Raw genomic sequence first — 14,647 nt, forward strand, 5'->3', positions numbered from 1 at the left:
TTTATAATGTAAGAATTAAAAAGTGATGATTAAAATATATGTATTGCTTACATGTATACTAGTGAATGTGTCCCCGCTTTACGTGGTCTTTAAAATTTATCGTTAATTTAAAAAAAAAAAATCTTAATCAGTTCAAGAAATATTAATTTGAAGGTAAAAAGAATGATATTGTGACTACAAGAATATACACTTTATATTTTACATATACATATACAATCATTTTATAACAAACATTTTGTAGTAAAAGTAACATATATTTACTAATTATACTAATGAAGAAAAATATATGACAAATCTTTTGATCCTGTTCATCCCTTAACAAAATTGTGTCGTCATTATCATCAATTATTAATTTTTTTTTTCTCATAAATGTTTAGATAAAAGTTCTTTTATTTTTAAATCATCATAGAATTTTTATATATCTCTCTGTGTCATTATTTTTTTTCCGAATAAAAATAATTATCTTTATCATCTAAGTTTTTTCTCGAAACTTGATACATACAAAAGAACTCCTTTAATCAAATAATTCTTTTATTTATCATAAAGGAAAGATGAATGAAAAATAAACCAACAAAAAAAGAATAAGGAAAAGGGAGGGCATATTTAAAATGAAAAAGAGATGTAGCACGAATGAAAAAGTTTTGACAAATTAGGCTAAAAAGAATTTTGTCTTTTTTCCTATTTATTTCTCCTTTTCTTTTCGTGTTTCCTTCCTCCCCCTCTAGTGTCTCTGTCACTAAAAGAGTTTTCTTTCTTTTGAGATAACATACAACTATTGATTGAGTGATCATCTAAGAAATCAATCCATGAATATACCATCTCAAATAATTAAATATACAAATTTATACAATTTAGATTTGAAACATCATCGTTTCACCCTCTCTTATACCATTTATACCAAATTAAAAAGGGAAGGAAAATTTAAAAAGAAAAAGAAGATACAAATTAATTAAAAAGCTATTTCTCTTTATTGTTTTTCCTTCTTTCTCTCCCTCTAATTCCTCAATCAAATCATTAGAAAATTTCCTTTCTCCTTTGTTTTTAAAAATTAGTAGAAGAGAAAGAAATATGAAAAAAAAAAATCATCTCACCTTCTTCTACCATGTCATTTGTTGTTTTTTGTAGCGTCCTAATTTGAATATATAGATCTCCGTCTTTGAAACCTGAAAAGTAATCAAGTGCATGTTAAGAAATTCTTCTATTAAACTGTGCAAATATTAAAATTTCGTACAAACATACACAAGTATGAAGGTATACTAAAAAAAATTATTTATCTATGCAAATAATCACATAAAATGATAGAAGTGTTCCTCTATGTAAACAATCACATAAAATGATAAAAAGTGTGAGCAAATGAAGTATGGAGTATAAAGAATAATTTGAAACGTAAAGCGAGTATCCAAATGAAATCTATATTTATATATATATATATATATAGATATATATAAGGATCATTGGAGGTTCTAATGTGGCATGCCCCAATGATCAGCAAATCTATTTATCTTTTACCTGGTTTGTTTGAGGTTTTTTGTTCAAATTTAATTATTTACCATTTACTTTTCTAACTAATAAACCCTTTATATATCATTTTGCCATTACCAAGCACCATTAATTCAGCAAAACTGATGGTCGTCCTCCTTTTTCCCTCCTCTCAGCTTTTCTTGATTATGCAAAATCGATAGTCTTCCTCCTTTTGCTATCCTCTCGGCTTTTCTTGATTACACCATTTTGGCATTGGCATTTGTTAAACTATGCCGGATGATTTAATTTCTTTCTCCATTCATAAAAAGCAACTATTCTGTGGTTTCTGCTCGTTCTTCTGCAAGGTACAAATACCACAACTAGGTAGCTATTTTTTCAAGAGCTTCGAACCTAAAGGAGTTTTTTTAATTGATTTTGATTGATATGATAAAATGGGTTCTGTTTGATTGATCTGATAAAATGAGTTGTGATGATAATTTGCCAAATGGGTTCTGTTTGATTGATCTGATAAAATAGGTTCTGATGATAATTTTTTAAATTGATTTTCATTGATCTAATATCCTGCAGTGCATTAAGGTGTGGTTTTGATACACTTACACCAAATGTCTTCTTACTCAACTTGTATAATCCAAAAAAGTCATATTTATCTGGTATAACTATTAATTGAATGACTTTAATTAGTACTTTGGTTTCCATCTTATGTGTTGGTTATGTTCAATTGATATGGAATGAACACGAATGTCCACAGTACTGTTAATGAGCTATTAGTTTGTTTCTAATATTTGACTCTTCTTAGTCTCCAAATTGAGGCTTCACTTACTTATTTTGTCATAGGACGTACCACATAAAAGAGATGTCCAATTGTAGCATTGAAGTAAAAAATAACATCCTATTCATGTAAAAGTGCTATATGCATCCCATTGCTAATATCTTTTTCATAGATCGTATGCGTGAATCCCATTGGTGGTAATCTGAAGAAATATGCCAAAGAAGTATGAGATGACCTGCAAAAATTTCTATCATCTTCTGCTAGACGAGCTACCATTGTCTCATGAATTTAAAAGTTTTTCTTTTTTATTAACTCCACTTTTTGCTAGAAAAGTGGTTTTAATATAATATGTGCTTCTTTGTTTCAAGATAATTTCAATAGTGTCCTCTGTATTTATCTTCAGAAGTTAACCCCATGAAGCAAGTAGTAATTATAATGGATAGAAAATTTAAGCTTTCTGAAAGGTAATGTTCAGCTTGAATAGAAAATTTATTATTTCCTTATATAACAATGTTGTTGACATCTATTATTCGTCGTATATGTTGAACTTGCACATATCTTAAATCTTTAAATTTAGTCATTTATCTCCTTAAAGTTTGTAGTTTGATGTGTTCACCTGCCAATGTATACTACAAGAGCCAAACTCAGAAAATACTCATTCTGTTAAGTTTAAAACATTTTATGTACAGATTTGTATGTAGTGTGCTAGCGTAATGCCGGCACAAGTAACTACTGTGGACAATGTATGTGGAGATAGGACAATGTAGCTATAATGGATGGAAGATTTAAGCTTTTCGAAAGGTAATGTTCAGCTTGAACAGAAAATTTAGCATTTCCTAATATCACAATGTTGTTGATATCTATTATTTGTTGTATATGTTGTACTTGAACATATCTTACAGTTTTACATTTAGTCATTTATCTCCTAAAAGTTCATAGTTTGATGTGTTCACCTGCCAATCTATATGTATATAAAGGGATCATTGGAGGTTATTGATATGGCATGCCCCAATGATCAGCAAACCTATTTATCCTTTTCCTAGTTTTTTTAGTTATTTTTGTTTAATTTTAATTCATTACCATCTATTTTTCTAATTAATAAAACTATTAATTATCATTTTGTCATTACCAAGCATCATTAACTCAGCTAAACCGTCGGTCTTCCTCTTTTTTCCCTCCTCTCTGCTTTTCTTGATTACACCATTTTAGCATTGACATTTTGTTAAATTAATCTCCGTTCATCTATGTACATGATTTTTTTCTCTATTCATAAAAAGCAACTATCTTGGGTTTTCGATAGCCCTTCTACCAAGTACAAATGCCACAACCATGTAGCTATTTTTTCAAGAGCTTCAAACCTAAAGGAGTCTTTTTTAATTGATTTTGATTGATCTGATAAAATGGGTTCTGATGATAATTGTTTTAAAATTGATTTTGATTGATCTGATAAAATGGGTAGTTTAATTGATCTAATAAAATGGGTCTCGATGGTAATTTGCTTCTTCATGGAAAATTATCCATTGAATAATTAAGTTTTGATTGCACAAGTACGCAAGCTATCAATTATGCTTCAATTCAAAATTAACCTTGACATCCAAACTACTACAAGGATTCAGATAGAATTTGCCATCTTTCTTCTTTATGGTAGAGCTAAATCATGTCCACCTGATCTCCGATCCCTAAAAATAAACAATATGTAGTGGGAATGTAAGAATACAGTAGGTTATTTTGATATTATTTACATTTTGACAATGCAAAATTTCTGTTTGTAGTAATAAAACTGGCATGCTAACAACCAACAGTATGATTGTAGTGAAAACATGCTTCTGTACGAATGTCAAGGATGTGGTGCTAGAGCTCGCTGAAGGAGTTTTAAGGGCTCGTACTAAAGGTTCTTCAGTGAACCTCTCCGTACTTTGTGTCTTGGATATATGGAGTTGGGAAAAGGATTCTTCCCTGCTGCTGATATTCAAGTTTCTGGGTATACTTGTATAGGTATTGTAGGTATAAAGGATCTTGTTCGTCCTGAAGTCATGGAGTCTGTTGCGCTCTGTCGTTCAGTTGGGGTTAATGTACAAATGGTTACTGATGATAACATCAATACTGCAACAACCATAGCTAGGAAATGTGGTATACTGACCGATCTAGGTATTGCCATTGAAGATAAAGTTTTATGGGATAAGAGTCAAGAGTAAATACTAAATATGATTCCCAAAATTCAAGTACTTCAATCATTTTGATTTACAAATAAGAGAGAGGAGATTTTAACAAATTATTTGTATAAAAAGCCCCCTGCTCAATCATTATTAAATGTAATTATTTTACTACATTCTCTTTACTTTTTCAGGTGACGTTTAGGTGATGGATCGTTGCAGCAATTGGCATAAAATGGAGTTTACTACTCTCATAATTAGTATATCTCACATAAAGATTCAAATACATCACCTTCTTATTTCAGAGAAAAGGAAAAATAGCTTCCCTCTATTTACAGGTTTTTGGTACGAAAGGAGGTCAGAATGCTAATTTTGGTTGCATTTGCACTATTGGATTTTGTTATAGGATTTTCCATAGTTAATAAAGGTCCGTTTTTTAAAGTCCTTTTGGTTTCTTTCTTGTGGAATATCATATGGTATAAGGATCTATTTATGTTTAAACTTTAATAGCTTTATCCAGGGCTAGCTGTAATACCTTTCCTTAAAAGGATCAAATGCATATTTTGGATAGATGAAGGAAGCGACCAAAAGAAATGAAGACCAAAAATAATGCACAAATCAGCGGATTTTGCAAGCTTATAGAGTAACTAAAGCACTGAGTCTTTATGAAGATATGCAAGCTAGATGTTTGAATACCGATGAAATCACCTTTAAATTGATTATTGTCACACCCCTATTTTTAACTGCATCCAACCCCACCAGGGAGTTGGTGTTGGAGAAAATGAGTTTTTCCAATTCAAGTGACGTTTTGAAAAGGAATTATTTATTTTACAGAGTCGCCACTTGGAATTGAGTTTGGGTGTTCAAAGTCACTTCATTGAATCCCTCTTCAAAAAAATGACTCTTAATTTTTGGTCTGCGAACTAGAAATTCGGATAAGAAATTTTGTTGACCGAGGGAAAGGTGTTAGGCACCCCTCGAGTCCCATGGTTCTAGCACGATCGCTTTAATGACTTATGTCTGGCTTAAATTAATCTTTTAGATATATAATGTTTGTTAGCCTAAAAGTGACTTCTATCCTGCTTCTATTTATTTTAGAATATATTTAAAACTGTATTGATGTGTGGCTTACCGATAGTAGTACTTTTCATCCTTTCTACGAGTTTTGGTATATTTCTTGCGCCTTTGTGGCATTTATGAATCGTCCCATTTTTCAAGTCTAGATAAGCACCTAACATGTTTAGAATATACCCAACCCAATTAGATCGGCATCAAATGGCATGTTAATTTATATTATAATGAATGGTCGGTAGCAGGGCTTTCCAACTCCATCTTTAACTTTCTCTTGTATGTTAAAACTTAATTTTCTAGGTGTTAAAACCTAAATCATTCTTTCTACATATCCACGCCCTTAAAAATAAGTTTTTCATCTCTTTATTTATCAATAATATTTTAAAATGCCTAAAAATTTTCTAGCTTTATAAGCGTTGATTAGTCCATTATGAATTCAAGACAATTATATCTTATTCCTTTTACCCTACTCTAATTAAAATAATAAATTGGAGTCATTAACTTCAACTCTAAGCCTAAACATTTTGACAATTTCATCGGAGATTCAAATATCGTAACCAAATAAACTTAATACCACAATAATCAATTTATTAATAAACATCATCCCACACACGACACCTAGTTAAACACTAGACACCCGCTTAAGTGAGGAAAATAAAACGAGCACAAATACCTAAACGTTATTTCGGATGATTACATGTCCTGATCAACACTTTAAATAACACATACACTTTAAACAAAAAAAATCACACCCCAAACACTTTGAACAAAAAAACTTAATACCTTACTGTTTATTCTAAGAAAGAATCTTTAAGGTTTTGATATGAATCAAGGTATTACGATATTATTACTAAGGCATGTGCAATAATTAATTTCTATTTTTTTTATGATTAATCCCGACATGTGATTAAAAAAATAGAAAAAAAAGCCTTCATTATTACATAGTATTGTTGTTATCATCAATGTGGTTTCAAGAAACACAGAATAAGGACCATTGGTTTCATTGGTATAAATTATGAAAATCTAATTTACTTGGTTAATATATATAATTAATTAACCTAAAATATAATTTTAAAAAAACTATTTAGTATCCGCGAAACAAAAAGAAACAGTTGAATTTTGCGTAGGCATGCAAAATAATTATTCATTATACTACTTTACTCTAAATTTAATTACATAAACTTATTAACGTTCACATGCAATAAATATTAATAGATTAAACATTCATGAAACTCAAACAACTTTATATATTGAAATAAAGTTTGGCAGATTCGTGATGTTACATTATAAAAAAAAAGGATTGAGAATTATTTCTTGCAAAAATAATTCTCAACAAAAGAAAATCAAAACCACAAATTCGAAATCTCAAATCAAACCTCAAAATAGAATGGAGGGATTAACGGATTATTGTTTTCCTCGACAATCTCTGAGAATTTTATACGGTTGAAAATTGTTGTTGGTATTTCGTTGTTTAGGGGAAGAATTAGAATACTAATTTTTTTTTTGGTTGCGGGAGAGTTTTTGGTATTATTTTGGGTTTGTGTTGATTTCCTGAAGAATGTTTTTTTTTCATTTCTGTCTAGTTTCTCCTCTTTTGGTTTTTCTTTTGTGTTTTGAGTGTTTTATATTAGTGTACATATATGTGTGTCCTGTGTTGGTGTGGAGGACGTGGGGAGAGGTTGGGTGGAATTGGGAAGGTGGGAAGAGGTTAGGGTAGATTAGGATAAGTTTTTTCTTTTTTTTAATTAATATTTTAAATAAAATAAACATAAGAAAATCTATTTTAAATTTAAAAAATACAAAATAAGTTAAATAGCTAGTCTTAGAAATATGATTAAAAAATATTAATATCACTAGATTTTTTATTAGAAGTTAAAGAAGAAAACAAATATAATTTAGACAAATTTCTTTTTTCTAAATATAAATAAATAATAAAATAAAAACTTATATAAAAATGTAACTCTATTTTTGTAGTTGTCAAAAAGTTTAAAACAAATTTAGTAAAAATAAGATAAACTTAAAATATCTAATTTAGACCCTAAAAAAAATTGAATATTAAAATGATATAAAAACATTAGGTTTGGTCAAAAATTAGGTGTTCACAGAATGCCCCTCTTTGCTTGGAAATATGGAGAATTTTCAAGTAAAGAAGTAAACATGACTAATTTTGGCCTAACCATTTATTCAAAAGTAATACATAAATAAGCCGAAAAGAGGTATGACCGAACGTTGGCTTTGGGCATCCTACATATCTCGGGTTATAAGAGACTCAGGTCATATGTAGTTCAAATTGATGTAAGAGTGACTGAATTAGTTGGAGAGTTGAGTTGAGGTCCCATCGAGTTTTCGGTCCGTGGCTCCTTTTATTAAACCAGAAAAAGAAAACGTAAAACTAGAAATAAAAATACAAGATCCTATCTATTCTATTTGTCTTGATTCTCTTATTTCAGATCTTTCTCTTAGTTCTTTAGTTATTGTCTCACCTTCTTCTGGTGGGTACCTTGATCTCAAGATTTGATCTTGAAGTTAGAATTTGAGACCTGAACTTGCAACTTGGATTGAGTCATTGACACTCTTTCAAAGGACAATTCATAGAATAACTTCGTATGCTTGTTCTCCTGATCAGAAGTTAAAAGATGTCTCTTGAGATGTTGGGACGCTACGGATGCAAAGCTGATTCTAACTATCTTCAAACTGATCATTCTTCTATATTATGACTGAAGTCGGGATTTCATTCTTGAATATACATGTGCTTTGCAGAAAAACTTCCAAGCCATCAAAGAAAACAAAATAAAACAATCAAATTTTTTTTGCCCCAGTTTGCACTAGGAAAATTTTGTGAGTTATTAGAAAAACTACACAATAATTTAAAAATAAATAAAAATGATAGAAATCAAAGCTAGGTATGCAATAAAATAAGATTCTTGTTCTCAATAATGCGACTAAATGATGTTATGCCTTGTGAATGCATGAAAAAGAATTAGGATTTTGCTTCTTAAAATGCAACTAGGGATTGTCATACCCTATGAAGACATAAAGAAGAAAAATAGAAGGTTTATTTCCTAAAATGTCAACTAGAGGATGGCGTCCTGTAAAGATGAATAAGATGTAAACTAGGGGATGGTGCCCTATAAAGACAAAATAAGATGTCAACTAGGGGATGACGCCCTATAAAGACAAAATAAGATGTCAACTAGGGGATGATGCCCTATGAAGACGAATAAGATGTCAACTAAGGAATGGTGCCCTATGAAGATGAAATAAGATGTCTACTAGGGGATGGTGCCCTATGAAGACGAGATAAGATGTCAACTAGGGGATGGCGCCCTATGAAGACAAAATAAGATGTCCACTAGGGATGGCGCCCTATGAAGACGAATAAGATGTCAACTAGGGAATGACGTCCTATGAAGATGAAATAAGATGTCCACTAAGGGATGATGCCCTATGAAGATGAGATAAGATATCAACTAGGGGATGGCGCCCAATGAAGACGAATAAGATGTCAACTAGGAGATGGCACCCTATGAAGATGAGATAAGATGTCAACTAGGGGATGGCGCCCTATGAAGACGAGATAAGATGTCAACTAGGGGATGACACCCTATGAAGACGAATAAGATATAAACTAGGGGATGGCGTCCTATGAAGATGAAATAAGATTTCCACTAGGGGATGCCGCCCTATGAAGACGAATAAGATATCAACTAGGGGATGGCACCCTATGAATACGAATAAGATGTCAACTAGGGGATGGCATCCTATGAAGACGATATAAGATGTCAACTAGAGGATGGCGCCCTATGAAGACGAATAAGATGTCAACTAGGGGATGGCATCCTACAAAGATGAGATAAGATGTCAACTAGGGGATGGCGCCCTATGAAGACAAAATAAGATATCAACTAGGGGATGGCGCCCTATGAAGACGAATAAGATGTCAACTAGGGGATGGCGCCCTATGAAGACGAATAAGATGTCAACTAGGGGATGGCGCCCTATGAAGACGAGATAAGATTTCAACTAGGAAATGGCGCCCTATAAAGACGAATAAGATGTCAGCTAGGGGATGATGCCCTATGAAGATAAATAAGATGTCAGCTAGGGGATGACGCCCTATGAAGATGAAATAAGATGTCAACTAGGGGATGACGCCCTATGAAGATGAATAAGATGTCAACTAGGAGATGGAGCCCTATGAAGATGAGATAAGATATCAAATAGGGAATGGCACCATATGAAGATGAGATAAGATGTCAACTAGGGAATGACACCCTATGAAGACGAATAAGATGTCAGCTAGGGGATGGCACCCTATGAAGACAGAGAATTAGGGAGTTTTGTTCCCTAAAGAGTACTCAGGAGATGTTTTACCTGTTGAGGTAAGTGAGATTTTTTACATTTTATTATTATTATTTATTTATTTATAAAAAAAATGCCCCAGTTTTGGATGTGAGGAACTTTGAAATTCTTTGTGAATTTTTTTTTAATAGAAAAAATGCCCCATTATTATACCTTTTAGGGATGCAAAAAAAAAGTTATTCAGTGAGACCGAACCTTATTGTAGTATTGCCTACATATCTTGCGTAGCAAAAATCAGGTCTAACGTAGTTCACGACAAACATAATTTTTTTATTTCATTTTTTTGAAAGTATGTGCTTTGTAAATATCTGGAGAATGAAAGAATGAAATTAATTCCTTTCTTGACTTCAATTGGTACTAACAATTAGCATTATGGTCAAATTATCTCTAATTACTTTCGAGAAAAAATCAAGATTAACTTAGAAGTGATCCCTATAGTTTCAAATGGTACCTTGAATATACTTAATTTTCGACAAGATCTTTTTTATCTTGCCTCAATCAAGTGTTTAAAATCCTTCTTATCCTCAATTTTCAAGTGTACTTACCACACCTAAAGTCCTAATTTACTCGTAATAAAATCGTTTAGATTTGAGGACATTCAAGAATCACTCACACTCCGAAAGATATTCAACGCATCAATGAGATACTATAAGCTTGACAATCATGTAAGTATCCACTAATGTGAGAACACTCAAAATGGAATCACGTAGGACTTGTCATTGGTTGATATTATATGCTTAGGGACAGGTAGGATAATATTTTGGAGTCGAGTGACTAATTCCTCAATGAGCACTGCATTATTTTCATGCTTTTTCCATTTGTTGCGGTTTGACGCTCGATCTTCTTTGTTGTGCTTCTTTGCCCCTTGTCATGTATTTGTTTCAACTTTGTTTGAACCTTGTGCTGGAACTTTTCCCCTTTTTCTTTTCAATAGAAGTATTTTTTTAAATTTTTTTCTTTCTTTCTTTTTTTTAATGAAGATTCTATATCTTTGTCGGAGTTTTCTTTTCTTTCTTTTATTTTAATTGGGTTCTTGCTCCTTCTTTTTTGAAGTCGTTTTTGTTTTTGTTATCCTAGGGCTATACGGTCTTTGTCTTTGGCGTCTTTGATCTTGAATCTTCATTCGCAACTTGTACGTAGTTAGTGCTCTCAATGAGGTAGGCCAAAAGAGGGATAGTGCATATAAGCACTCGAAACGTATAGGCTCAGATGTGGTTAACCAAAAAAAAAGTTTCAGGCTCAAAGGGAGAAACGCTAGGAATTAATGTCATTCAGTGGGTTTTGGAATGCACAATCGGATCAAAGAAGGCCTACAACCCTTTTCCAAACCAAGTGTATCTCAAAATTTTGCCTCAACCAACATTCAAGTCAAGTTCTAGATCAATAGAGCGATGTCTTTGAATTTTCAATCTAAAGCTCACCCCACAATGCACATGAAACAATGAGGTAACATTTATTTTAAACTTGACTTAGAGAAGGAAAATTTTACAAGTGCAACTTTAGTACAATTAGAGATACCATAAGAATCTATAGTTCACAACCAAGTTGGTCTACTCTATCATGTCTTATAGTTTAACACTTTTTTTTAATTCATATTTTTAAATATATTGGTACCAATTACTAAGTCAAGATTTTTTATTTTTTTTTTAGATGAGACCGAACTCAAAAGAAGAGTTGCCTGTGTATCTCGTTAAACAAAAATCAGGTCAGACGTAGTTCAGGAAGCTTAAAATATGAAGCAAAAACTTTTTTTTCTTTTTTAAATAGGGAGGAAAAACTTTATTTTTTTCTATCTTTTCTATTTTGAGCACTTTCTTTATTTTCTTTTTAATCTAAGGATTTCTTTTGAAGGAGACTAACGCCCTTTTTTTTTTTAAATCAATAACAATTTTTTCAAACTTTTCTTTTTTTTTCTTAAGAAAATACAACCTTCGTTTTTTAGGATCACCGAACCCGTGGAGGGATGCCTACATATCTCATAGAGATGAGAATCAGGTGTGCGTAGTTCGTCTAACTGGGACAAACTCAACAATTTAAAAAAATATATTTTTTATTATGAAAGCAAATCCCGCACCTTATTTAGGTTTCAAAAAAGAATACGTTTTAGAGAGAAATTTTTAGCCTCCCTTATGTTAATGGATTCCAAAATCGGCCAACATGCAAAATAGCCAGATAGTTAATGCAACTAGTAGCACAGAGAATCGATAGTCTTAAAAGAGGGTACTTTTAAACATTCATACCTTTCTCGAGCCTTCATTAAGTCAAAAATATATGTGATGAAAATAAAGTAGAGCCTAATAGGGATGACCATGTCTAAGTTTCAGTTCTAGTAGGGTTAACCTGGTGGAATTAGGTATCTAGACTGGTTGTAAAACGAGTGGATAACTCGAGTCGGGCAGGGACAGCTTTACTGGTAGCAAGGCTTTCCGGCCTCACTGTTGGTCCTTCCCATCCTAAATCATGTATGACTATAGAATCCTTTCCAGGAGCGTTGCCGCATCTTTAGTATCTTAAAGCTCGAGAGTGTATGCCGCATCTCCGAATACAAAGTATCTTAGAACACTCATATGGGTGCGCGAGAGAAGACAGTTTATATTGTAATTCAAATAATATCAAAGCGGTTAAACATGTAGGCAAATAACATATTTAGGCCAACAATATGCAATATCAAAATTAAATAAAGCCAAATAAGTTAATATAAAAGCTCGAATTCTGATTAATTCTCCAGCGGAGTCGCCATCTATCACACCCCTATTTTTCACTGCATCCAACCCCACCAGGGAGTTGGTTTTGGAGAAAATGGATTTTTCCAATTGAAGTGAAAATTTTGAAAAGGAATTATTTATTTTATAAAGTCGCCACTTGAAATTGAGTTTGGGTATTCTAAGTTACCTCATTGAATCCCTCTTCAAAAGGAAATGACTCTTAATTTTTGGTCTGTGAACTAGAAATTTGGATAAGGAATTCTGTTGACCGAAGGGAAGGTGTTAGGCACCCCTCGAGTCCCGTGGTTCTAGCACGGTCACTTTAATGACTTATGTTTGGCTTAAATTAATATTTTCGATATATAATGTTTGTTAGCCTAAAAGTGACTTCTATCCCGCTTCTATTTATTTTTTAATATATTTAAAATTTTATTGATGTGTGGTTTACCGATAGTAGTACTTTTCTGCCTTATCACGAGTTTTGATATATTTTTTGCACCTTTGTGGCATTTATGAATCGTCCCATTTTTCAAGTCTAGATAAGCACCTAACATGTTTAGAATACTATCGAATAAGGAATTTTTGGTGTGTGAACTAGAAATTCGGATAAGGAATTCTGTTGACCGAGGGAAAGGTGTTAGGCACCCCTCGAGTCCCGTGGTTCTAGCACGGTCACTTTAATGACTTATGTCTGGCTTAAATTAATCTTTTAGATATATAATGTTTGTTAGCCTAAAAGTGATTTCTATCCCTCTTCTATTTATTTTTTAATATATTTAAAATTGTATTGATGTATGGCTTACCGATAGTAGTACTTTTCGGTTTACCATGAGTTTTGATATATTTCTTGTGCCTTTGTGAAATTTATGAATCGTCCCATTTTCCAAGTCTAGATAAGCACCTAATATGTTTAGAATATACCCAACCCAATTAGATCGGCTTCAAATGGTATGTTAATTTTTATTAAAACGAATGGTCAGTAGCAAGGCTTTCCAACTCCATCTTTAACTTTCTCTTGTATGTTAAAACTTAATTTTCTGGGGGTTAAAACCTAAATCATTCTTTCTACATATCCGTGCCCTTAAAAATGAGTTTTTCATCTCTTTATTTATCGATAAATATTTTTAAATGCCTAAAAATTTTCTAGATTTAAAAGCATTGATTAGTCCATTATGAATTCGATACAATTATATTTTATTCCTTTTACCCTACTCTAATTAAAATAATAATAATAATAATAATAATAAATAATAAATCGAAGCCATTAACTTCGACTCTAAGCCTAAACATTTCTATAATTTCATCGGAGACTCAAATATCGTAACCAAATAAACTTAATACCACAATAATCAATTTATTAATAAACATCATCCCACACACGACACCGAGTTAAACACTAGACACCTAGTTAAGTGAGGAAAATGAAACGAGCACAAATACCTAAACGTTATTCCGGATGATTACATGTCCTGATCAATAATTTAAATAACACATACACTTTAAACAAAAAAAATCACACCCCAAACACTTTGAACAAAAAAACTTAATACCTTACTGTTTATTCTAAGAAAGAATCTTTAAGGTTTTGATATGAATCAAGGTATTACGATATTATTACCAAGGCATGTGCAATAATTAATTTTTATTTTTTTTATGATTAATCCCGACGTGTGATTAAAAAAAATAGAAAAAAAAAACCTTCATTATTACATAATATTGTTGTTATCATCAATGTGGTTTCAAGAAACACAGAATAAGGACCATTGGTTTCATTGGTATAAATTACAAAAATCTAATTTACTTGGTTAATATATATAATTAATTAAACTAAAATACAATTTAACAAAAACTATTTAGTATCCGCCGAAACAAAAAGAAACAGTTGAATTTCGCATAGGCATGCAAAATAATTATTCATTATACTACTTTACTCTAAATTTAATTACATAAACTATTAATGTTCACATGCAATAAATATTAATAGATTAAACATTCATGAAACTCAAACAACTTTATATATTGAAATAAAGTTTGGCAGATTCGTGATGTTACATTATAAAAAAAAAGGATTGAGAATTATTTCTTGCGAAAACAATTCTCAACAA

At 31.7% G+C, this 14,647-nt stretch overlaps 1 long non-coding RNA gene across 2 annotated transcripts; it reads left to right on the forward strand.

Moving 5' to 3' along the window:
* Positions 1–1,607: 1,607 nt before the first annotated feature.
* LOC124891579 lies at positions 1,608–5,621 on the forward strand. 2 transcript variants are annotated; one of them, XR_007049750.1, is made up of 4 exons: positions 1,608–1,826; positions 2,941–3,052; positions 4,599–4,831; positions 4,925–5,621. It is a non-coding gene; the product is annotated as an uncharacterized LOC124891579 (long non-coding RNA). The 2 variants fall into 2 exon arrangements; XR_007049751.1 differs by having other exon boundaries at positions 4,915–5,349.
* The last annotated feature ends 9,026 nt before the right edge of the window (positions 5,622–14,647 follow it).

The sequence above is a fragment of the Capsicum annuum genome, unplaced genomic scaffold (genome assembly GCF_002878395.1).
Source record: "Capsicum annuum cultivar UCD-10X-F1 unplaced genomic scaffold, UCD10Xv1.1 ctg3781, whole genome shotgun sequence".
Classification (NCBI taxonomy): domain Eukaryota; kingdom Viridiplantae; phylum Streptophyta; class Magnoliopsida; order Solanales; family Solanaceae; genus Capsicum; species Capsicum annuum.